This window comes from Ictalurus furcatus, chromosome 22 (genome assembly GCF_023375685.1).
Source record: "Ictalurus furcatus strain D&B chromosome 22, Billie_1.0, whole genome shotgun sequence".
In the NCBI taxonomy this organism is placed as follows: Eukaryota; Metazoa; Chordata; class Actinopteri; order Siluriformes; family Ictaluridae; genus Ictalurus; species Ictalurus furcatus.
The window spans coordinates 4,244,721-4,269,241 of record NC_071276.1 but is presented as its reverse complement, the minus strand read 5'-3'; positions in this window follow the sequence as shown (position 1 = coordinate 4,269,241).

Below are 24,521 nucleotides of genomic sequence, written 5' to 3'. Positions count from 1 at the left end.
ACCCAATTTTCAGCTGAGCAAAAGTATAGGAACAGATACGTCTTGAAATAAATTAAACACTACCTGATATTTGTTTGCATATCCCTTGCTTGCAATTATTGCATCAAGCCTGTGACTCACTGACATAACCAAATAGTTTTTTGCTTTTGTGATGCTTTTCCTGGCTTTTACCACAGCCTCTTTCACATGGTGATTGTTTTGGGGGATTTCTCTCTCCAGTCTCCTCTTCAGGAGGTGAAATGCTGCTCAACTGAGTTTAGGTCTGGTGATTGACTTTGCCAGTCTAAAACCTTCCACTTTTCCCCCTGATAAAGTCCTTGGCAGTGTGTTTGGATAATTATCTTGATGCATAATAAAGTTTCTCCCGATTAATTTGGATGCATTTCTCTGTAAATTGACCAATAAAATGCTCCTGTAAACTTCTGAATTCATTCTACTGCTACCATCACGAGTTACATTATCAATAAAGATTAGTGAGCTTGGTCCAGAAGCAGTCATACAAGCCCAAGCCATGACACTACCTCCACCATGCTTGACTGATGAGATTCTATGTTTTGGATTATGAGCAGATCATTTCTTTCTCCACACTTTGGCCTTTCCATCATTTTGGTAGAGGTTAATCTATGTTCCAGAACTTTTGTGGATCATCTTTGTATTTCTTTGCAAATTTCACTGGCTTTCTGATTCTTACTGCAAATGAGGGGTTTTCATCTTGTGGTATGGTTTTTCTTGAAGGGTGAATTGTGATACTGTCACCCCTGCCCTGTGAAGGTTGTTGGTGATGTCACAGACTGTGGTTTTGGGGATTTACACATTTTTTTTTTTTAATGTTTTCTTTCTTTTTCAGTACATTCCAACTTTTTGTATTGGCTATGCCCAATGTTTGTGTAATGACTGATAGATTCTCCCTCTTTTCTCCCATAGACAGCTCTCTCATCTTCATGTTGGTTTATGCAGTCTTCACAGGCAAAACTTATGGCTCAAACCATGCATAGACATTCATAGATATTAATTATTTAAAGAATCACTTTAACAGAGCACACCTGGGCAGCAAGAAACATTTATCAGCCACAGGCACCATCTATGTCTGTGATTGCTTTGATGGTTAATATCTATGGTGTTGTTGTGTTTGTTTTCTACACACCCATGGTGGAAAAAAATTCCCTCTTTGAGGACAAATAAATCATCTATGTATGTATGTATGTTTGTTTGTTTGTTTGTTCCAGTATTTTTTATCACTTGAAAAAATGGGTGAGCCATTGGGTGAACCAAAATGGGTGAACCATAAAAGGTGCCATGTTTTATGTTGTTTAACACATCTAGATGTAAATATGAGGAAATTAATTCTGTTGTCTCATTCATCTTTTGATCTCAAACCCTTTTGATCAAAATCTTTTGATCTCAGATCTCAATTTTTTCAATGTATAGTGAAAAAAATAGAAATGGCCTTGCTGTTCCAGTACTTTTATAGGGGACTGTATGCAAAATGTCAGATATTAATAGTGTAGAAATGTCAGTTTGTCAATCGTTTATATATCAATATTCTCAAATAATGTCCACCCCATAATTTTGCCTTATGTTGACTTCATGTTATAGGAGAGTCCCATGATTTTTTAAAATCTTGGAATTCAGATTTTTCCTGGGCTCACAGAAACTCTGTGTGTCATTTCTCATGTTGTCTATGTGTCTGCATGGGTTTTATCCAGGTTCTCTGATTTTCTCCCACCACCCAAAAACTTGCAGCTTGGTGAACTGGCTACACTAAATTACCCCTAGATGTGAATGAGTGTGTGAAAGTGTGTGCTCATGGTGCCCTTCGACAGACTGGAGTCTGTCCAATGTGTGTATGTGCCTCACGCCCAGTGTTCCTGGGCCTGGCTCTGGTTTCACATAAATAACGAATGGTACAGGAATACTGTTCTGGTTCCAAGCTACTTTTCACATCAGCACTGTCAGGTACACTGTCCGACTCGCGGTGGTGGTCTGTGGGTTCGCATAAATAACGAATAGTGCTGGAATACCGTTGTGGTTCCAAGCTACTTTCCGGTGCTAGTGGAGTTTGTTACTGTGAAATGCCAGCCATACTACCTCCCCAGAGAGTTTATCACCATGATCATTGTTGCGGTGTACATTCCCCTTGGCACTAACACAAGGGAAGTGTTAAGTGAACTCTATGGGGTTTCATTGTCGCTGGAGACTTTAACCACTCGAATATGAAATCAGTGCTGCCAGAATCCCCCCAGCATGTTGATTTGGTTGCTCGGAACACATGTCTGTTGTGCTAATCCCAGCATACAGACCACTCTTGAAGAGTGCCAAACTGGTCCTGAAACAGGTGAGAACCACCCAAAAACATGCAGATTGGTGAATGGCTACACTACCCCTAGGTTTGAATCCGTGTTTGAAAATGTGTGTTCATGGTGACCTGCGACAGACTGGAGTCTCATCCAAGGTGTGTATGTGCCTCACGCCCAGTGTTCCTGGGCCTGGCTCCACCCCTGCCCAGGATAATGCAGCTACTTAAATGGAGTGATTGAGCTAAATTTTCATTTTGTGAAAAAGTTTAACAGTTGAAGGATAAGTGCCTTCCTCATGCCCCAACAAGCTCAGGTAGCAGAAGATTTATGGACAAATATGTTTGTGTTTATTTATTCTTCTACATTAGGAATAAGATTTGGCGATGACAAAGTCAGGGGTTAAAGTGAGTGAGGATGAACAAAAATGATGATCCGCACCCTCAGTAAATTGAAGAACATCACAGACTTGGAGGAATACACAGCATGAGTGACTAGCTACATCAGTAAATGCATAGATGATGTGACTTTCTTCAAGTCCATCACTACATGCACAAACTAGAAGCCGTGGATGACTGCAAAAGTTATCTCACTGCTGAAAACCCAAGACACTGCCTTCAGGTCTGACAACAAGGCAGCCCTATGAAGCAAAGCGCAACTATGCAGAAAGGCATATGTGGCAAGGCATTCAGGCCATCACAGACCACGAAGTTACACCACTTGTCTGTGATGATGATGCCTCGCTCCCAGTTGCACTGAGCGATTTATACACACGGTTCAAAGCACAGAACAATATGCCAGCATGGAAGACCACCCCAATTCCCACTGACCAAGTAAATTGTCTGTCTGCAGTAGATGTCAAGAAAACTCTGTACAGAGTTAACCCACGGAACGCTACAGGTCCTGACAGCATACCTGGCTGGGTGCTCAGGGAATGAGCTGATCAGCTGCAGATGCCCTCATAGACATCTTTAACATTTCCCTGCACTAATCAGTCATCCCTCTGTGCTTCAAGGTGACCACCGTCATTCCTGTGCCGAAGAAATCGTCTGTGTCTTGCCTGAGTGACTACACGTCCGTTGCACTCACACCTATCATCATGAAGTGCTTCAAGCAACTAGTCATGAAACACATAACCACTCAACTGCTCAACAGAAGAAGCCATATGTACTACCATCCATCTTTCTCTGACCCATCTAGACAAAAGGGCAACTATGTAAGTATGTTCTTCATAGACTTCAGTTCAGCATTCAACAAAATCAACCCACAACAACTGATAACAAAGCTGAGCCTGCTGGGTCTGACCACCTCCCTTTGCAACTGGATCCTGGACTTTCTGACTGGGAGACCCCAGTCAGAAAGTCCGACTCGCTGTCTCAACTGGGCTTATGTAACCCAGAGTGATTACAAATAGAAATTAAGAAAAAAAAAGAAGAGAAAAGTAAATTAATATCTGAATTCAGAGGTGCAAAATTTCTTTTGTTATTTTTCTCCGGTTATGAATGTAAGAAATAGTTGAATGTTATGTTGCCTGTAAGAGAATGTGAGGTAGCGTTCACTGCAGATCTATCAGTGTCACGTAATGGAGGCTGAGATGGAAGCAATGCAGGTATGGCAGTTTAATAAAACAATACGAAATACAAAGGATCAGGCAGAAAACAAAGTCCAAGTCTGGCTAGGGTCAAACGATCAGTGAAACAGGCAAAACTAGGCAGAACAGAGAATTGAGGTCAACAGGGTAAACAAAGTCCATAACCAGAAAAGCAACCATGAGATAAGGCTTGGAAATACGACAGACTAAGCAACTGTACATAATACTTCACGAAGTCATAGTGTTCAAAATGTCTCTTTTATAACGTGGTTGTGAGTGCTGTAAATTGGATGCAGCTGTGCGTGATTAGAATGAGTGTACTGTTCTGTGTGTGTATGTCTGTGAGTGTTCTGGGAATTGCAGTCCATGGTGGCCATGTTTGTAGGCTGCTGTGCAGTATGGGAAATGTAGTCACTGGTTTGCTGTGATATGACCATCAGGTGAAAGGGAACAGAAAGCAAGGGGATGACGTCAGCAGAACGGGGAAGAGAGAGGAAAATGTGAGCAGAGATAAATTGGCAGATATTATTCTTAGAGGAAAATAATAACAGTTGTGATTTAAAACTATACAGAACGTTTAGAAAGATATTGCTCTTGTTTAAACTGAACTATCTTTTGTTTTACAAGTAATTTTGAGTTATTTTTGAATGTTTTCATCATGAACCCGGCAATGACACGGACTGAGTTCATCACCGTGTGGAACAAGATGGCACCAAATCTTGATTAAACTGAATACAGCAAAATATTTCAGAGTATTCATAGTTTTCCCTGGATGAAAAAAACTGTGCTGGACGACAGAGTGAACTGACATCGAACTCTCTGCTCATCTCAATCGACGTTCAGGTCAACACGACAATAGGCCTGAACTGTTACATCCAATGTCTCACTGATATTTGAAAGATACACTATTGAATCTATTGACTAAACTGTTTACCTATACTGACAATTGAATTGTGTGTCTTTATCACTTGTTTCATCGTTTATTGCCTTGTATTGTTTTAATTTAAAGATAAGGGGTTTATTGTGTGAAACATTTGAATTGTAAGTTTTATTTTTTGGGTTTGTGAGTTGAACTTCTGATTTGAATATCATATTGAAGTTTAAAGTTACTGGGTATGTAAAAAGTGTAACTAAACCAGTGTAGATTTCAATTAAGTACCCTAAAAACTAAAATTAGTTCAAATACATAATTAGAACACTAAAAGACAAATAAGGGTGGGACTAGGAGTTAAACTAGAGGCACTATACTATAAATCTAGGTTTCAAAAAGAAAAAGATTAAAGAGGGAAAAATAGAAGAAAAAATAGAAAGCCCAGAACCTAGTTTATTTGGTTTTTTTTTCTGCATTTATTGACAATCAGTGATTTCATTGTTATTCCATTGATCTTCTTTTCTACTGTTTTTGTTTCCCTAAAGAGAAACAATTCATTAATTCATTTCATTCATCATTTTTCTTAATATAAACTTTTAAACATAATTTCAACTTGCCTTTGTTGCCTGTCTGTTCATTCCATTCAATCTCTTACTGCTGAACCTAGAGTACTGGTCTATGTTTTCCTTTGTATGACTCATCTGGGCATCCATTAAGTCGCGGTGTCTTGGCGACCTAATGGAGGCGCTACACTTATATCAGGGTTTTTTTTTTTTATGCCATTTTTTATGGTCAGAGGTCCGATGTTTACTTGTTCAATTTTTAAATCGCATTTAAGGCTCATCTTCTGACTGCAGCATAGGTGCAGCCTGTATCTGATTACAAACTAAACTGGTTAAGCTTTTGATTTTTTTTTCTTTTCTTTTTTTGCCACGACACATAACTATCTAACAAGTGGATCAAAGTGTGACTGTGTTCACTGTCTGAGGAAATCACACGTAGCTAGCAAGGTTTTTGACAACGTTCGGCAGCCTGCCTACATTTACTGATACATTTGCTATGCGGAAACTGCCCCGTATCACGTGCGAGATACAATTTTATCAAGGTTTCATCTCAGTTCTTGCATGAAGGTATGTGGGTGAGAAGAATGGCTAGGTGTAGGCCAACATTGTGCCACTGCTCCTTTGTTATCAGGGCTTGTTCTGTAGCAGACCTGGGACTTGAACTCATGACATTTTGTTAGCACAAAACCTTAACTGCCACCACTGCCCCAATGGGTACTATTCCTAGTCCTTAGATTTTACTGTACAGTACCTTTTTTGTAACTTATCTGCTGTAGTATACCTGTATCAAGCCCTTGAGCCTTACCAGTTCAAAAACATCTAATGAGCAATTATGTTGTGTTTATTAATGAAGTTTCAAAAAAGCTACAATCACCCCAGTCCTCTTAACCTTAACTAGATCTTTTCATCTTCCAAATTTCAAACTGTGGAATGTATTGCTGAGCCGTGAACCAAAACAAATAACATGTGCCACCAACTGGTCCAAAGTCAACATATGGTGTCCTTTTTTTTTTTGCAATAAAAAAAAATGCAAACACTGTAAATGATCTGATCCCTTCAGTTCCTGGCGTCAAACAGGCATTTAATAGGTACATGTGATGACATCAGGATGTGAAGTTGTTTATCAATTCCTAAGGGCATCTTCTAATATTAGTCACTAGACACAGCTGATGTTCATGTAATCATGAAGGGTTTTTGACCTGTTGTTCCCTTTCTAAGGGAACGCCATGTTGCGTTTAGCATAACACTATGGGAGCGCCCTCGTGCGCAATAGGTATCTGAAGCTTGTGTAAAATCATGCCTGTTTATAGGCCTGCCATGATCAAGTGACGTGGCATTTAAGCGCGTCGCGTGATTTATATATGGCACCTGTGAACCGCGCCGTCAGCCTTATTATCTTCAGCGAGACTGCATGTCGGTTGTTTGTGTAAAGAAACAAAAAGACGCTTCATTTCCTCTCTATCTTTTCTCAAAATCTCTTGACTTTTCTATCCCTTTAAAAAAAGAGAAGCAAAAAAAGGAATGAACGTGAGAGAAAAATATGAGTGAGATAATTCAGGAAGTGTATTACGCCTTGCTCCTGTTTCATCACAGGGAGTAGTGCACACTTTCTGTGTGAAGTGTCTAAGGGTGGAGCATGCAAGGGCAGCCCTCGAGAGGTCTGACTGCGCATTGTAAAGCCTAAATTAGGCAGTTCCGCTCGCTCTCTTCTCAGAAGCCGAAGCGAGTTGGGTTTCAGAGCCTCACGGATCTGGGCTGGCCACTGCTGAGGCAGCTAGCCATCTCAGGTCTGGGGGATCTCTTATGTATCCGGAAAAGGAGCTGGAGACGAGCGCTGCTCTATTTCATGCTCTGTCTTCTGGGTCCGGCTCTCCGCTGCATTTTGGGGCATGCATCATGACTCCTCCTTCCGCTATGGAAAGGCAAAAAACAACAACACACACACACACACAAATAATAGTAATAATACCTTTCAGAATGGTGTGCTAAAAACTGAGAGCAGCATATAAAGAGCTGCTTGAAATGATTACTAAGGCTGGATGAACTTTTTTCTCCCTAGTGAAAGTAAATCCATCACACTGCAGAAAACTCCCCTTTCTTCCAGAAGTGCATGACAAAATATCAGGCTTCTGGGGGAAAACCATGCATAAGCCGTATTTATAACCCCACGATGTTGGATTATTCGGCCATTGTGGGGATGAACGGCATGGTTATTTAGCTATGCTGAAGGTGGAGGGGGCGCTTGTGAGCTACCTCTCCCCATTGATGGCAGGTAATTTAGGGGGGAAGCTTTGCCATCCAATCCACCATGTAAGGCCACCATGGCATTGGTGGGCAAGGCCTATGCAATAGTAGTCTTGCTTGTGGGTCACTGCAGACAGTGACAGTGTTGCAGGCCTACCAAGCAGACCTGCTGAGTGAGCTCAACATATGGTGGCATTTAGCCAGTTCCTTCCCTGTTGTGTCGAGTTCACCCAGGCAACCACGAGTGGAGCCAGCGCTAGTGTGTGGGAGACACAGAAGGTGAGTATGGCAGCCCGTCAACCCCCGCAGACTGCCAGGGGAACCGGGCGGCTACTGTCACGGCCTGCTATTGGCCTGATCTGAGAATGCTCATAAAGGCCAAGCAGACAAAGAAGAGCGGTCCTGAGGGGCTATGAAGGGACGTATCGGGGACATAAGGTTGTTAGGGCAGTTAGCCCCCAGTGCTACTATAGGACTGCCCATAGCCAAAGCTGTCCGAAGTTTTCAGTATTCTCTTTTCAGTGAGCTGTCACAGGGCAACGAACATCTGATGCTTTCCCTCCAATAGAATGTGGAATAGTTAACATCACTAAAAGACCATCTGGCAGCATGGAAACCACTGCCAAATGTGTCTCCATGGGTTCTGTCTACCATAGAAAAGGGTTACCGGGTCTATTTCACAGGAGACAGTGGTGGCTGAGAAGTTGGGGATTTGGTCTGAGGACGAAACCTCTGAGAGTATTCAGTATCATGCGGCGATGTCTATGTGCTCTGAGAATTGAAGTGTCCCCGGTTTCTAGCCTTGGGTCACTCTCTAGGGGTGTCTCCTTAGCGCAAGACAGTAATGACAGACACCTCCCTCACGGGCTGGAGCACGGTCTTAGACAGCTGTCCAACTCACTGTCTCTGGAGTGGCCCTCATCTGGAGCGGCATATAAATTGCCTAGAAATGTGGACCATATTTCTAGCACTGAAATTCCCTCTTCTTCAATTGAGAGGTCACCATGTGTTTACAGACAAATCAAGTCTCATATATTGACCACCAAGGAGGATTATGTCCACGCCCCCTGTTCAGGCAGGCACAACTAATTCTGCTCTGGGCAGAAGGAAAGTTTTGGCAGTGAGTGCAATGTACATTCTGGGCAACTGGAATGTGGGGGCAGACATCCTGTTGAGGCAGGGGCTGAGGACCAGGGATTGGTGGCTCCATCCACAAGTGGTGGCGTCCATAAGGCGGAGGTTTGGCCAAGCGGGACTGCATGTGTTCACCTCCAAGGAGACAACACACTGCCCGCAGTGGTTCATCCTCACTCCTCCCGCACAATTAGGGCTGGACGCTATGGTGCACATGTGGCCGAGGTCACATTTGTACGCTTTTCCCCAATCGCTCTGCATCCAGAAGTTCTAGCGACAGTTCACCAAGACAGTCTAAGTCTGTTGCTAGTAGCACCTTATTGTCCAGCTCGAATATGGTTCTCAAAGATAATATCCCTGCTAGATGGCACTCCTTGGGAGATTCCCATCTGCAGGGATCTACCGTCTCAAGCTGGAGGGCTGATTTTCACCCTTGGCCTGAACTATGGAAACTGTGGGTCTGGCCCCTGAGGGGCACCAGCTCATAGATTCTGGTCTCACAACTGAGGTTGTAGGAGGCTGAGGCCCATCTGCAGGCCGCGCATACCTTCCAGGGACGTTCTGTGATCCCGGAAGGTCTGTCAGGGGCCCCATTTGAGCCCTTAGAGTTTATATTAAAACGCTTGTTTCTTTAGTAACCACTTACACAGGAACCTACGTATATCACGGATGCTTCATGTTATCTAATCATACAGTATGTCTAATAATAAAGGGGCGGCTATGGCTCAGGTGGTAGAGCGGGTTGTCCACTAATTGTAGGGTTGGCGGTTCGATTCCTGGCCCACATGACTCCACATGCCGAAGTGTCCTTGGGCAAAACACTGATCCCCAAGTTGTTCCCGATGGCAAGCTAGTGCCTTGCATGGCAGCTCTGCTACCATTGGTGTGTGTGTGTGTGTGTGAATGGGTGAATGAGAACCAGTGTAAAGCGCTTTGGATAAAAGCACTATATAAGTGCAGACCATTCAAAGGGCTGTGTTATTATGTGTTTTTTTTTTTTAACAAAAACATATGATTGTTGAGTTCTGTGAGGAGATAGGTCTCCAGTTTTGGGGCTTAAATCAGGGGTAAAGCTGTAACTTTAAGTAACTGTAAGTTTTCCAACACAGGAATGCGTTATGTTTTCTTGGTAACAGTGGGCTTTCAAATGAAGTGAGGGAGTGAATGTTTATAAGTAACTTGTTTTGTGACTTTCCAAAACATTAAAAGTAATAAAATGTATAATGTGGCATTCTTTTTAATAATAATAATAATAATAATAATAATAATAATAATAATAATAATAATATATAATTGGACAAATGCTGTAATATAAAAGGAATAAAACACTTCAGGTTGTGCCTTTATTTGGTCATATCACACCACCTCATTGTTGATAATAGATCTATAACTGCACAACCCCTCAGTGTTTTATTCCTTAATCACTATCATTATTAATATTATCATTTTCTCACACCTTGAGTTTTTCTCTCCTTGTTATTAAAGGTCGTATACAATACTTATTTTTTTAATGACCCATTTAAAGCAAAAATCTGCATTAAATATTTATTAAAGCTCCTTCATAAAATTGACTGATGACCTGAGTGTATGTGTGTGTGACAGGAGAGAGAAAAATATCTATGCATCAGGTTACAATCTGTATCACACACATTGGAAACCTGATGACAGTCAGTAGTCTGCGTTGGCCAAGCAGGCAAACTAACACCAATTGAAACCTCATCCTCCTGCTTTAATATTTAGCGTCCCAATGAAACAAGCAGCTTTTCCACTTCTTCTCTTGCGGTTTTGCTGACCAGACCTGAAGAATATCTACATTTTGCAAACAGGTAATTCATCTTTGAATTTTTTCTTTTATTTCATATTACACAGAATCCATGTTTCCATACAGACAGCCTGCTGTTGATGAACTGATTTGTGCAGTAGCAATTAAAGACTAATCTGTCTATCTACCTATCTATCTATCTATCTATCTATCTCTGGTCAGTGATTCTTTTTCTCTACTATTCACTCCCTACTTTCTCACACTTTACTCTAACACATTTTCACTATTACCATTATTAAACATTTTACTTGTGCACAAGAACTCTGGGATGATTGTCTAAGTATACAGTACACTGTGTGCAACATGTAATCATCCTTCATCTTCAATGCACGTAGCTTGTGATGAGTTTACACCTTGTGAGTCAGCTCCATCATAGACATCCATCATAGGTACAGGAGAATATTATTTTAAATGTAACACTTGTGGTTTCTGTGTTTCTGTCTGCAGAACAGTATACACACATACACACACACACACACACACACAACATGCATTTAAACTCCAGAGCAGAGAATGTCACACTGTCTTTGAACTTCATGGGGAGGAAGTTACGAAATCACACAGTGGCTCCAGCTGCTAAGCAACGTAAGTTTTGCATACATACACGCTCCTCAGTATGTCCTCAGACAAATACAAAGGGATTTAAGTAGGAGGTGTTGCATCAGAATTTCAGGTATTGGGTAACTGTTAACTGGAATGTGACTTTCTACAGGATACTACTGCTCCTATGTGCAGTAAAAGACAGTTAACTCATTTATTCAGATCAGGGTGTGTCTGTATAGGTGTTAGGCAGTATCATTTCTCAACCACTCAACCAACATGACTAAAATTCTTAGTTTTTTGCATCTAGATTAAAAGTCAAGGCAGGGCAAGTAGGGGACATGAACCACTGGGTGGTGTTGTCATTTCAGGGGTCAAGAATAAGATAGGAGCAGTATCAAGGCCTGAATCAGAGCAGTAGTAGAGCATGAATCTGTGACAGGGGCTATAGCAGGGTCTGAATCTAAGATGGGCAATAGCAGGGCTTGGATCTCAAATAGAAGCAATAACAGGTCCTAGATTGGAGACAGGGGCATTAGTACAGCTTGAATCTGAGACATTGGCAGGGGCAAATCCTGGATCTGAAATAGGACCAGTAACAGAGCCTAACAGAGCAGGGCAGGGGTTGGGGCAGGACCTGAATGTTAGATAGAGAAAGTAGCTGGGCCTGAATCTGAAGTCGGATCAGTAACAGAGCCTGAATCTGAGTTAGTGGCAGTGGCAGGGGTGGGTATCAAACTGGGTAGGTTCAGGGCCTGTATCTGACACAGGGGCTTTAGCAGGGCATGAATTTGAAATAGGAGCAGTTACAATTGGAAGTCTTAGAGAAAGGCATTTCTCTAAGACAAGGGCAGTAGCCATATCTGAATCTGAGACAGGAGATGGGGCAGGAAAAGGCCCAATTATTGAGATAGTGGTATGAGCAGGATTCAGTTTTGATACAGAGGCAAAAACAGGACCAATGCTTCAGACATGGTCAGAAACAGGGATTGTATTTGAAACAGGGGCAGGAGAAAGGCTAATGATTGACAGAAGCAGGAACAAGGTTAGTGGTTGAGCCAGGGACAGAATCAGGATGTAAGACATGGATGTAAGGCTTAAGGAGGCATGCCTAGATACCTGAGACAAGATGACCGAGATCGTCCATTTTTCAGTGGGACAATGTTTTACACTGGGGTAGGATTATTGATGGACTGAAACTTCAGTATATGTTTACATTCTAACATCTCTGTTTGCAAAGTGTCACAGAAATAATCCATGGGCACGAAGCAGGAGTGCGGAAAACAGAAAGCCACACAGGACAGTTTTGCGAAAGTTTATTAAAAATCAGCTTTTATATGGAAAGTGTGTTCAGTTCATTTGGACTTAAGATGAGCAAGGTTAAAAAAAGTAAGTAAAAAGGATTCATTTTGCAAAATCTAAATAAAACTGTGCACTTTTAATATTGTATGTCTAATATTGGATTACTACCCATGGTATGGATTTTGTGTGTCTACTTCTATAATCTTTGTGAATACCTCTAATAATTAACTTGAGGATTAGATATACTGGGTATTTTAAAATAATCGTGACTGTATTTAATTGTAAGTGTAACAAAAAGGATTATTTAGGCCTAGTAGGGCCTGCTACATTATTTTAAAGAAAGAGTCATTGTGATTCAAGGTAATTTGGAAGAATGTATTATATTTCAGGAGCATGGGAGAGAACCAGTCCATCCAAGTGTGCTGAAGAGAATAGAGGAGGTCTGTCCAGAGCGGTGAGAGCACAGCCACTGGTATGTGTGCAAAACGAGTTGCCAGGAAGCATACAGGACCTGAGGGAGGACGTGCAACATCAGCCCTGCAATGTTCATAATACACACCTTGACCAGGAGAACAATGCAGGTGAGCCAGCTGCACACTCTACACTTCTAGCATGTATTAAGAAGTGAATAACTTAATGTCTAAACATATGTATATATGAAAATGTGTCTATGTACTGTATATCTCTGATGGATTTCAGTGGTACAGGTAATTTGGGATATTTAGTTCATGAAACCACACAACATACTGTAATAAGTTTTGTCCAAATGATATACCATAGTGGGCAGCATAGTGTCCATATTGATATGTATTTGTGCCATTGTTGAAGTAGTTGAAGTAACATTAGCTAACTAACATTCACATATATAGCTAGCCACAGTTGTGGCTTTTGACTTCTCTTTCCTTTTGTCTTTTATGTCAAACACTCTGGGATGAAAGTAACGAGGTGACTTGCCTCCCATCTGAAAAGAGCAAAAGGGAAAAGAGAGGGAGGATGGGAAAATGAAAGAGCGCTACTGGACCAATCCAAGTAACTAGTGTATTTTGAGTTTCCTATAAACTTAACTTCTGTTAAATTAGCAAATACATATAAAAGCCACATAACAAGATATCTTGCGATATGGAATGCATTGCCCCAAAATACATTGTGTCTTGAATTGAATGTCTCAAAATGAATATTGAAAAATGATCTTTTAAAAGGAACCGCGACTATGAAGACTTGTAGGCCTTAACATGCAGTAATTGCCCTCTCCAACTAAAATACGTTGTTAGAAACACATGAAATATGTTCATAACTTTAAAAACCCTTAATATTTAATACATATTTTAACCGACGGAGGACGCCATTACATGACATGCGCAGTGCACTATGAGTAGATGACGTAAAATGGTTGCACTTGAGCACTCAAAAGAATTATATGCTAGTATCCACCGCAGCAGGAAAATAATGCCACACTGTGCTGCTTTTGGCTGTAATTTTCTAGTTCTTGTGTGCTGTAATACAGGGGATATCTGTAAATATAATCAAACCCTTGTTCTTGTTAGTGTTTTTTCTGTATATTCTCATAGCATAGAGTTCCTGTAAAATTAGTCTAAAACGCCTAGCCAAGGCAGACCCAAATAAAATTCAATCTGTTCTTGAATCATTTGGAGTACATGCATGGTTTTGGTCTCTTTTGAAAGCTGGACTATTTTTTACATAATTGGATTATTTGGACCTTTGCCAGTGTAACAAGACTGTTTTTGTCAGGATGTTATGGATCAGTGGATTACTATGAGGCTTCATATGAGGTGAGTTGTCTACATTTTGTAAGTGTTTGTTTGTATGTTGGTTGTCTGACAGAGACGTTGATTGTAGCTGCTGTTGTGATTGTATCTCAAAACAGTTTATATCAATCAAATTGCAAGAATCTTAGCTTTCCAAAGATAGGAGTACCTTCTGTGTAGATAGCATACATTTGTTCATAACATGGCGACAGCAGGCTGGTGGGCTGGCGAAATTTAAATAGGATTAAATATACGACGGTGAGGTAAAAGCTGATAATCTCTAAAATGATTGATATTAGAATACGTTTCATTATAAAACGATAGTTTAATTCATATGCTTACCTTGAATAATAAACGCTCTTGGTTGGCATAGACGTGCAGTTGCAACACAGACACCATGGATTTTGCCCCACTCTCGCCTCCTCACCTGTCTGATCGTCTTCATTTCGATGTACATTTTGAGTAATGTTTTCTATATTAGCCTCCTCGCTTATGTTATGCTCAGGTTCAAACTGAAAAGGCTGAAGAGATGTTTATATTGCTGTAGGGTCGCTGGAGAACGAAGACCGTTGCAACCATTTGACGTCACTACCCAGAATGCAATGGGGGGCCTACGAGTGCAAGGATTCTTATTTATTTATTTATTTATTTATTTATTTTAACAGACATCTCGAGTGTTTTTGTATAGCGGATTTATATTGCGGATGTCAGTGTTACTCTAATAAGCCATACAAGTCTTCATAGTTGGGGTTCCCTTTAAAATTATATTTAATTAGGAACTCTTATGTTGATAAACTCTTGTAAATTTTGCATAGTCAGCTTCCACCATACTTGCACTAACACATTTGTGTAACACAAACCTCTAAACTGTTGATAATTGTAGATCCGGATAATTTTTTTGATTAAAATAAAGTACATACATGTATAAAATATATTTTTTTTCATTCATTCTTAACTTTCTTAACTATCCTAAATAGACTAACAAGTAAATCATGACATAAAACTGTGATGTTATTTGCAGATATATCGGGCCTCCGTTATCAGGCTGGATTCAAACAAATTTATTCGGAAATTCGGATGATAGCCGATGCGCTGCGGTGTCTGAGCTACATTATTCGAATATTTAGCCCACAGCGCACTTAGAAAGCACCCTCACATCATTATTATTAATTTCAGCTCGGTAAGGTTTGCCCTTTGTCGTTTTGTGGGTGTCACTTGATGTGAATTAGTGGTGCCTTGATTGTGCTTGGTGTTACCAAACTTAATCCTGGTGGGAATTATTCATTTTTGGTCTATGAAAACATTTACATACTTTACTAAATGGTTGAGAAATCAGGCTCAGAGATTCAGATAACTCATAAATCTTCAAAATTCACAGCAGATTTATGGGAATATGCAGCAAGCCCCTACATATATCCATGCCTAACTGTGACACTCAAATGGCCTTCAGGTGAAAAACATATATAGAAACCCTTTTAATGTAAGTTGCAAAAAACAAACTGCGATTTTGTTGTCAAGGAGAACAAAACACACAAATAAATGAGTTAGCGTGGTGCAGTGACTCAGTGACGGTGACACAGTTTTATGTCAGTGACTCAGGTAAGGGTTTATTTGAAACTAATCGAGTACTTAACTCCTGTGTAAGTTGGGGTAACCCGAGACACTACAGACTTCAGAACTGATTTGATACTTTAATGACAATGTAGGGAAAAACCTGCATAGTTACAGCAGCCAAAGTCACCATGGTGCAAGTACATACCCCTTGCAGAATCTGCAAAATGTTAATAATTGAAAAAAGAGGAATAATTAAAATTGCATATTAACCACTTTCAAACATATGAATTTGAGATCAATCTTTTCACACTTATGACAACTGAGGGATTCATACAAAACTATTACAAAAGGTACAAACATTCACTGGTGCTCAAGAAGGCAACATGATACATCAAGAGCCAGGGGGGTGTAAACTTTTGAACAGGATGATCGGTGTAAATTGTTCATTTGTTTAAAGATCTTCTTTTTTTTTTTTAAATTTAGTACTGTTCATCAGAAGCTATATACGATATTTATTTACATGTTTCCCAGAAGACAAAATAATAACAATTTACCCCGATCATTCTGTTAAAAAGTTTATACCCCCAATGATTCCTCTTTTTTGTTTTTTTCCAATTATTAACATTTTGCAGATTCTGCAAGAGGTATGTAAATTTATGAGGACATAGTAGCTGCGTTTACATGGACAACAATAATCCACTCTTAACTCGATTAAGACCATACTTTGATTAAGAAACTACCATGTAAACAGCAATTTTTAATTACCTTAATCTAATTAAGGCCATACTCGAATTAAGCTCTAATGGAATTAAGACATGTGGAGTACTCCTGTTTTACTCACATTATGGACGTGTATTACAGACATGTAAACACCTTAATCACATTATGAACGTTGTGTGAGAGTTTTCACCGCATTTTGCGACAGGACATGATCACACACGGCAGTTTTCAACATTTTACGGTGAACAAGAGAGTTTGACTGCGTCCCAAACCGCATACTTGCCTACTATAGGCCTATAGTGGGGAAAAATACATATATCTCGGCTACTATAGACAGTAAGTACGCGGTTTGAGACGCAGACCACGGCTTCAAGCAGTTGTCTATTAGCACGTATAGCATGACAAATAATTAACTGCACTAAAAGCATCCGTAAAAATTTTTTAAATAAAAACACCCAAAACTGTATACGGTACCATAACGAAGACCAACTGTATGTTGCTACGTGAAATTCTAGAGGGACGTCGGACAGCGTGGCGTGGTGACGTAATGACATGGGCTGTTAATCTAATTATGTTTTATAACATGTAAAACGGGAACATGACAGGAGTATTCTAAAAGCAACTCAAGTAAACACCTTAATCACAATAATATCTTAATCAGAGTAAAGTCAATAATTAGATTACTGCTGTCCATGCAATCACTGTAAGTGCTAGATTATGAGAATGAGACAACTTGGACAACTTTTGTCGACTGTCTAGTCTTGAAAACCAGCTAGACCTGATTGACGTGATTTCTGCCTTTCCTGTTAAGATATAATTTAGTTCCTACTGTAGCTCCACACCCTACGGTGTTCACATTCTTTCACTGTTCACTCCATGTTCCGACAGTGCTGTCTCAAAAGTCTCAAAGCCATACGTCAAACTGTGGCATCTTTTGACAAGAAAGCTATTGTTGCAACATAGTTAAATAGTAAAACAACAGATGCACATACATCTATGAATGGGACAGATGTCCTCATCAGGAACTTTCATTGAATAGCAAGATTTGGACGGCAACCAGAAGAAACCAGCCAAAACACCAACCCAGTACTAAAGCTCAAAAATCCCAAATCCCACACTGAGCTCCATAATCATGACTACCACTGCCAGTTATAGAGTAATATTTACAATGTAATATCATACAAGTTGTAATAGGACACTTTCACTGAAGTCCTGAAATGGATTTGTATGATCTTATACAGTATTTTCTCACATATATAAAGTATCTATGAGAATAAGCAAACTACAATTTTTAATTTTATGATTTATATTAATGATTTATATGGAATTATCATGGTAACCAGCAGATGAACTGATTACATTTTGCAGTTCAGGAAAATGGGGCAAAGTGACGACAGGGTCAAATGTCTTAAATAATTTTATAAATAGTTCTTCAATAGTATTTAAGGCACACACATTAGAAATGTAAAAGACTAGACTTGTTGGTTGCAGAGGCATCCCTGTCGATGTTATTACCCAGTTCTACTTCATTATACAATGCAACCGGAAAGTATTCACAGTGCTTCACTTTTTCCACATTTTGTTATGTTACAGCCTTATTCCAAAATGGATTAAATTCATTATTTTCCTCAAAATTCTACAAACAATACCCCATAATGACAATGTGAAAGAGGTTTGTTTGAAATCTTTGCAAATTTATTAAAAATAAAAAACAATAAAAAAAAGCACATGTACATAAGTATTCACAGCCTTTGCCATGACACTCAAAATTGAGCTCAGGTGCATCCTGTTTCCACTGATCGTCCTTGAGATGTTTCTACAACTTGATTGGAGTCCACCTGTGGTAAATTCAGTTGATTGGACATGATTTGGAAAGGCACACACCTGTCTATATAAGATCCCACAGTTAACAATGCATGTCAGAGCACAAACCAAGCCATGAAGTCCAAGGAATTGTCTGTAGACCTCCAAGACAGGATTGTATCGAGGCACAGATCTGGGGAAGGGTACAGAAACATTTCTGCAGCATGAGGGTCCCAATGAGCACACTGGCCTCCGTCATCCGTAAATGGAAGTAGTTTGGAACCAGCGGGACTCTTCCTAGAGCTGGCCGCCCAGCCAAACTGAGCGATCGGGGGAGAAGGGCCTTAGTCGGGGAGGTGACCAAAAACCCAATGGTCACTCTGACAGAGCTCCAGCATGTCTCTGTGGAGAGAGGAGAACCTTCCAGAAGAACAACCATCTCTGCAGCACTCCACCAATCAGGCCTGTATGGTAGAGTGGCCAGACGGAAGCCACAGCCCGCCTGGAGTTTGCCAAAAGGCACCTGAAGGACTCTCAGACCATGAGAAACAAAATTCTCTGGTCTAATGAAACAAAGATTGAGCTCTTTGGCCTGAATGGCAAGCGTCATGTCTGGAGGAAACCAGGCAGCACTCATCACCTGGCCAATACCATCCCTACAGTGAAGCATGGTGGTGCCAGCATCATGCTGTGGGGGTTTTTTCAGCGGCAGGAACTGGGAGACTAGTCAGGATTGAGGGAAAGATGAATGTAGCAATGTACAGAGACATCCTCGATGAAAGCCTGCTCCAGAGCACTCTGGACCTCAGACTGGGGCGAAGGTTCATCTTCCAACAGGACAGTGACCCTAAGCACACAGCCAAGATAACAAAGGAGTGGCTACAGGATAACTCTGTGAATGTCCTTGAGTGGCCCAGCCAGAGCCCAGACTTGAACCCAATTGAACATCTCTGGAGAGATCTGAAAATGGCTGTGCACCGACGCTCCCCATCCAACCTGATGGAGCTTGAGAGGTCCTGCAAAGAAGAATGGGAGAAACTGCCCAAAAATAGGTGTGCCAAGCTTGTGGCATCATACTCAAAAAGACTTGAGGCTGTAATTGGTGCCAAAGGTGCTTCAACAAAGTATTGAGCAAAGGCTGTGAATACTTATATACATGTGCTTTTTTGTTTTTTATTTTTAATAAATTTGCAAAGATTTCAAACAAACTTCTTTCACGTTGTCATTATGGGGTATTGTTTGTATAATTTTGAGGAAAATAATGAATTTAATCCATTTTGGAATAAGGCTATAACATAACAAAATGTGGAAAAAGTGAAGCGCTGTGAATACTTTCCGGATGCACTGTAGTTACAATAACATTACTATAGTGACAATACCTTATTACTATTGATAATTCACTACATCCAAGCACAACCACAGCTCACATACATACATACAGTACATGCAATGCATATTTAAACAAATAAACAAACCCCTGCTGCAGGAAAGAATTGGTTAACTAATCTCGTCTTTGCCCCGTCACTCAATTTTAGTGGACAGCATCCTTTAGGCATTGTATATATATTTATTTCAAATTTCCCAGGCTTGTTTTGATAACTCCTTGGTTGTCCTGACAATGTTTGTTTACCTATGCTCTCTAACAAACACTAGGGCCTTCCAGGAACAGGTATATTTATACAGAGATCATGTGACATTTTATATGATCTCATACCCCCCCCAACCCCCAATCAATACTATGGACTATTTTGTTCAGATCCATGACATCTGAATAATCTCCATTTTCCACACATTTTTGTAACAATCAAATGTTCAAGGCACTGTAACTGTACCTTATTCACAGACAACAAATAGAGCAGGAGATTGTAAATAAAAAAAAAGTAAAAGCCTGTTTGATATGTGGAGGTGTCTGGAAACGTGGAGGTGCTTCATGGCTGAGGAAAAGCAGAATCAAGTGGAAAACCTTCAAGCGCTGGATGAGTTCAGACCACAGTGTTGACCCCAGCAATAGTCCAGCCAAAGGTATCAGAGTCACTTTCTCAGGTGTGATCTACTGAGTAGAAGTTACGTGTTTATTTGTAATAGTTTTATGATTTCATTCCCAGACCCCAATTTAGCCCCAGTTAGCACTAGAGTGAGAGATCGAGAGGACAGTGCACCAGCGGACATGAAGATTTTCATCCCTTATGATTCTGCCAAACTGTGCATAACCCAAGTACGAAGATTTATTACATTCACTGTCTCATATAATGTGTTTTAAACTAAAATGGAATCTTTTTTGCAGTGCAGACTTTACCAGATATATCTCAAAAAGGTCAATGTTCTGAAGGGGAACACACACTTTATTGTTTGAGGGCTTGAGATTCCCTTAAGCTCTGTTTTTCTGTTTTCACATGATAGTCATGATGCTACATGGTTTCTAGATGCAGAATTTTTTCTTTTGTAAAATTAAAAATAAACAGAGATGGTGAATGTACTCAAATATTATTCTCAATAGCAGACTTTTTATAGTGCTGGTTAATAATTTTTAATAAAAAAAAAAACCAAAACTATATCCCTTTCATGCATAGTGGTCACAAGTGGACAGCCATTTTCTGGCTACTGCAAGGATTTCAATAGAATAACTGCATAGCCGCCACTAGAGTGGACACTAATTCTTCATTTGAATGCATGCAGTCCACTAGAGTGGACGCTCCTATAACTTTTTGAAAAATGTATGTAAAAGTAAAGTGAAGGTATTTTTTTTTATGCCTAAGGAAGAGTAAAAACACAGAGGAAAAAATCCTTGATCAGAATTTCATAATTCATGCATGAAAGGGAGACATTTTTTCTTATATATATATATATATATATATATATATATATATATATATATATATAGTAGGGATTTTAGCCAGCGGTGGGCGGAGCACAGACAAACAGGAGGCTGTTTCAAGGTTATGGGAGATTTACTGAAGACAATCAGTGAGCGGGGGTGCGCGTGTGGGTGCGTGTGTGGGTGTGGGTTGAAGGGCGATCGGGCGGTGAGGGTCTCAGCCATCGGCGGTTACAGCCAAGGAGGCGGGGCGGAGCCGTCACTCACGTCGGAGTCACCTGAAACCCGAAAAAACACACAACAGCGAGTAGCAAACAGGTACGCGTCGGCAAAACTGCATAAAACAGGCCAGAGATTTGCGCACATGCTCGGAGATACTTCTCTCTTTCTGCGAGTGGAATATCGCCCTTTTATACTCTCCCCTCACTTGCTTGATGGTGGAATTCTTCCGTACGGTGCACCATTCACGAGCCGTGGGTGTGTCGGCGGCCCCGCCCCGCCACCACGTGCTCTCTGGATGTCCAAAACATTTGGTGGCGCTGAAGCAGAACTGTCTCTTCTGCGCCACTGCGGCAGTCGCGTGAGGAGCGATTTTTGTTTCCTGTGCGCCGGCTACCGGCCTGGTGCCACAGTACCCCCCCCGCCCCCAGCTCCGAGCCTACTGCTGCCACGTGTCGGGCCCACAGGGCGTCCCGTCTTGAGAGGCCATCTGCATTTCCGTGTTGGGTCCCTGCCCGGTGCTGGACCTGGAATGAGAAATCTTGTAGGGAGAGGAGAGGCGTTAGTGTCCTTGGCCTTGGCCATCCACTGGAGTGGGGCATGGTCTGTCACAAGGACAAAGTTCCACCCAGCCAGGTAGTACCGTAGTTCCTCGATGGCCCACTTTATTGCTAGGGCCTCCCTCTCTACGGCCGCATACTTCCTCTCCGCTGGGGACAACTTTCGGCTAATGTAGAGGACCAGGTGCTCCTCCCCCGTTGAAGGTCTGTGAGAGGACCGTGCCCAGCCCGGTTTCTGACACATCTGTATGCACAGTGAACGGGAGGGCGAAGTCCGGGTTATATAGTATGGGGGCACTGGTGAGGGCTTCCTTCTGGTCCTGGAATGCTCGCTCTGCATCTGCAGACCATTTCACCCGGTCCGGCTGGCCCTTCTTTGTGAGATCTGAGAGGGGGGAGGCTAGAGAGGAGAAGTTAGGTACAAACCTACGGTAGTACCCCGCCAACCCCAGAAAGGCACATACCTGTTTTTTTGTCGAAGGTCAAGGATAACCCTTTATGGCCTCAATTTTCTTCGCTTGTAGCTTGAGTAAGCCCCGGCCAATACAGTACCCGAGGCACTGTGCCTCGGTCAGCCCCAGGTGGCACTTTTTGGGGTTGGCTGTCAGCCCAGCCTTCCGGAGCTCCTTCAGGACTTCCCCCAGGTGGAACAGGTGGTCCGACCAGGTGGAGGAGTGAATGACCACATCGTCCAGGTAGGTGGCTGCAAAGGCACGATGGGGTCACAGGACAATGTCCATCAGCCTCTGGAACGTTGCGGGAGCTCCATGTAGCCCAAAGGGGAGGACCCGGTATTACCAGTGGCCATTCGCCATGCTGAAGGCCGTCTTCGGTCTCGCTTCTGGGGCCAGCGCCACTTGCCAGTACCCCTTTGTTAGGTCCAGGGTGGAGATGAAACGAGCCCTCCCCAATCGCTCCACTAGGTCGTCCACCCGGGGGAGAGGATAACTGTCAAACTCCGAGACCTGGTTTAGCTTCCGAAAGTCATTGCAGAGGCGCATACTTCCATCAGGCTTTGGTATGATTACGATAGGGCTGGACCAGGGGCTGTTGGATTCCTCTATGATGTTGTCCCGCAGCATCCGGCTGACCTCCTCCTCGATAGCCCTACGGCGGGCCTCCGGGACCCGATAGGGCCGCTGCCACACCACCACTCCCGGCTGAGTCTTGATTTCATGCTGCACCAGCTGTGTCATGCCTGGGGAGGTAGAAAAAATATCGGTAAATTGCCCCATTAACTCTGTCAGCTTCTGCTTCTGGGGGGGGTGAGTTCTTCGCCCAGTTGGACTAAGGTGCCCTGGTCATGATCTGTGTGTAGGGCCGCAAATGCAGACAGTACCGGTTCTGGCTCTATCCACCTTTTCAGCAGGTTTATGTGGTACGTTTGTGTGTCTGCTCGCTTACCGGGCTGCTGCAGGTGATAATTCATGGGACCTCTCCTCTCGAGGACCGTATATGGGCCCTGCCACCGAGCTAGGAATTTGCAGGAGCTGCTGGGCACTAGCAGGAGTACCCAGTCACCAGGTTGGAACTCACGGGCTTGTGTTGGGCGGTTGTACACTCGTTTCTGTTCCTCCTGGGCGGCTTTCATATGTTCCAGGACGATCAGTAGATCTTCTCCTGCATCTCCTGTACATACTCAATGACCGAGCAGAAAGGGGAAGGCTGTTCTTCCCAGGCTTCCCGTGCCATGTCCAGTAGTCCACGGGGCCGCCGTCCAAAGAGGAGCTCGAAGGGTGTGAAGCCTGTGGATGCCTGGGGGCACTCTCGGACGGCGAAGAGGACGTACGGCAGGAGAAGGTCCCAGTTCCTCCCTTCCTCGTCTACCACCCAGCGCAACATCTGCTTTAAGGTCCGGTTGAACCGTTCAACCCGCCCATCTGTTTGTGGGTGGTAGACTGATGCCTTTAGGTGTTTCACCTGCAACAGCCAACACAGATCAGACATAAGCTTTGACACAAACGGGGTACCTTGGTCAGTTAGGATGTCTTTTGGGATCCCCACACGGCTGAACAGGAGCACCAGTTCTTTGGCGATATTCCGGGAGGTGGCTTTACGCAGTGCTACCGCCTCGGGGTATCTGGTGGCATAGTCCACGATTACCAATATGTACTCGTGCCCTCGGGCGGATCTGGGGAGCGGCCCGACGAGGTCCATGCCAATCCTCTCAAATGGGATGCCTATGATGGGAAGCGGGATGAGTGGTGCCGGTGGGGGGCTTCCTTGGGGCTGTGCGTTGGCACTGGGGGCATTGTTGGCAGAAGCGCCGGACCTCTGCGTCCATGCCTGGCCAGACAAAACGGTCCTTCAGCTTCTCCAGGGTGTTTCTCGCCCCCAGGTGGCCCCCGAGTGGATGGGCATGGGCCAGGTGCATCAGGGCCCGCGTTCTGACTTTGGGCACGACCAAGAGGTCCACGGTCTCCCATCGGCGGTTGGTCCGGTGGTACAGTAAGCCTCCTTTGACCAGAAAGTAAGAGGATCGGGTTCGGGTTCTGGTCAATCCCTTCGATCTGGCGCACCTGGGCCCAGCAATACTTCAGGCGGCTGTCCTCTTTCTGCTCTTGGCCAAAGTTCCCCTGCCACTTTACTTGCTGGAACACAGATGAGAGAGGGTTAGAAGGTGTGTGCAGCTTACCTTCTGTCCCGGCGTCCACCTCGCCTCGGGCCAGATAGACCTGTTGCACTCGTGCTTCCTTCGCTTGCTGCAGCAATTTTGGCCGATC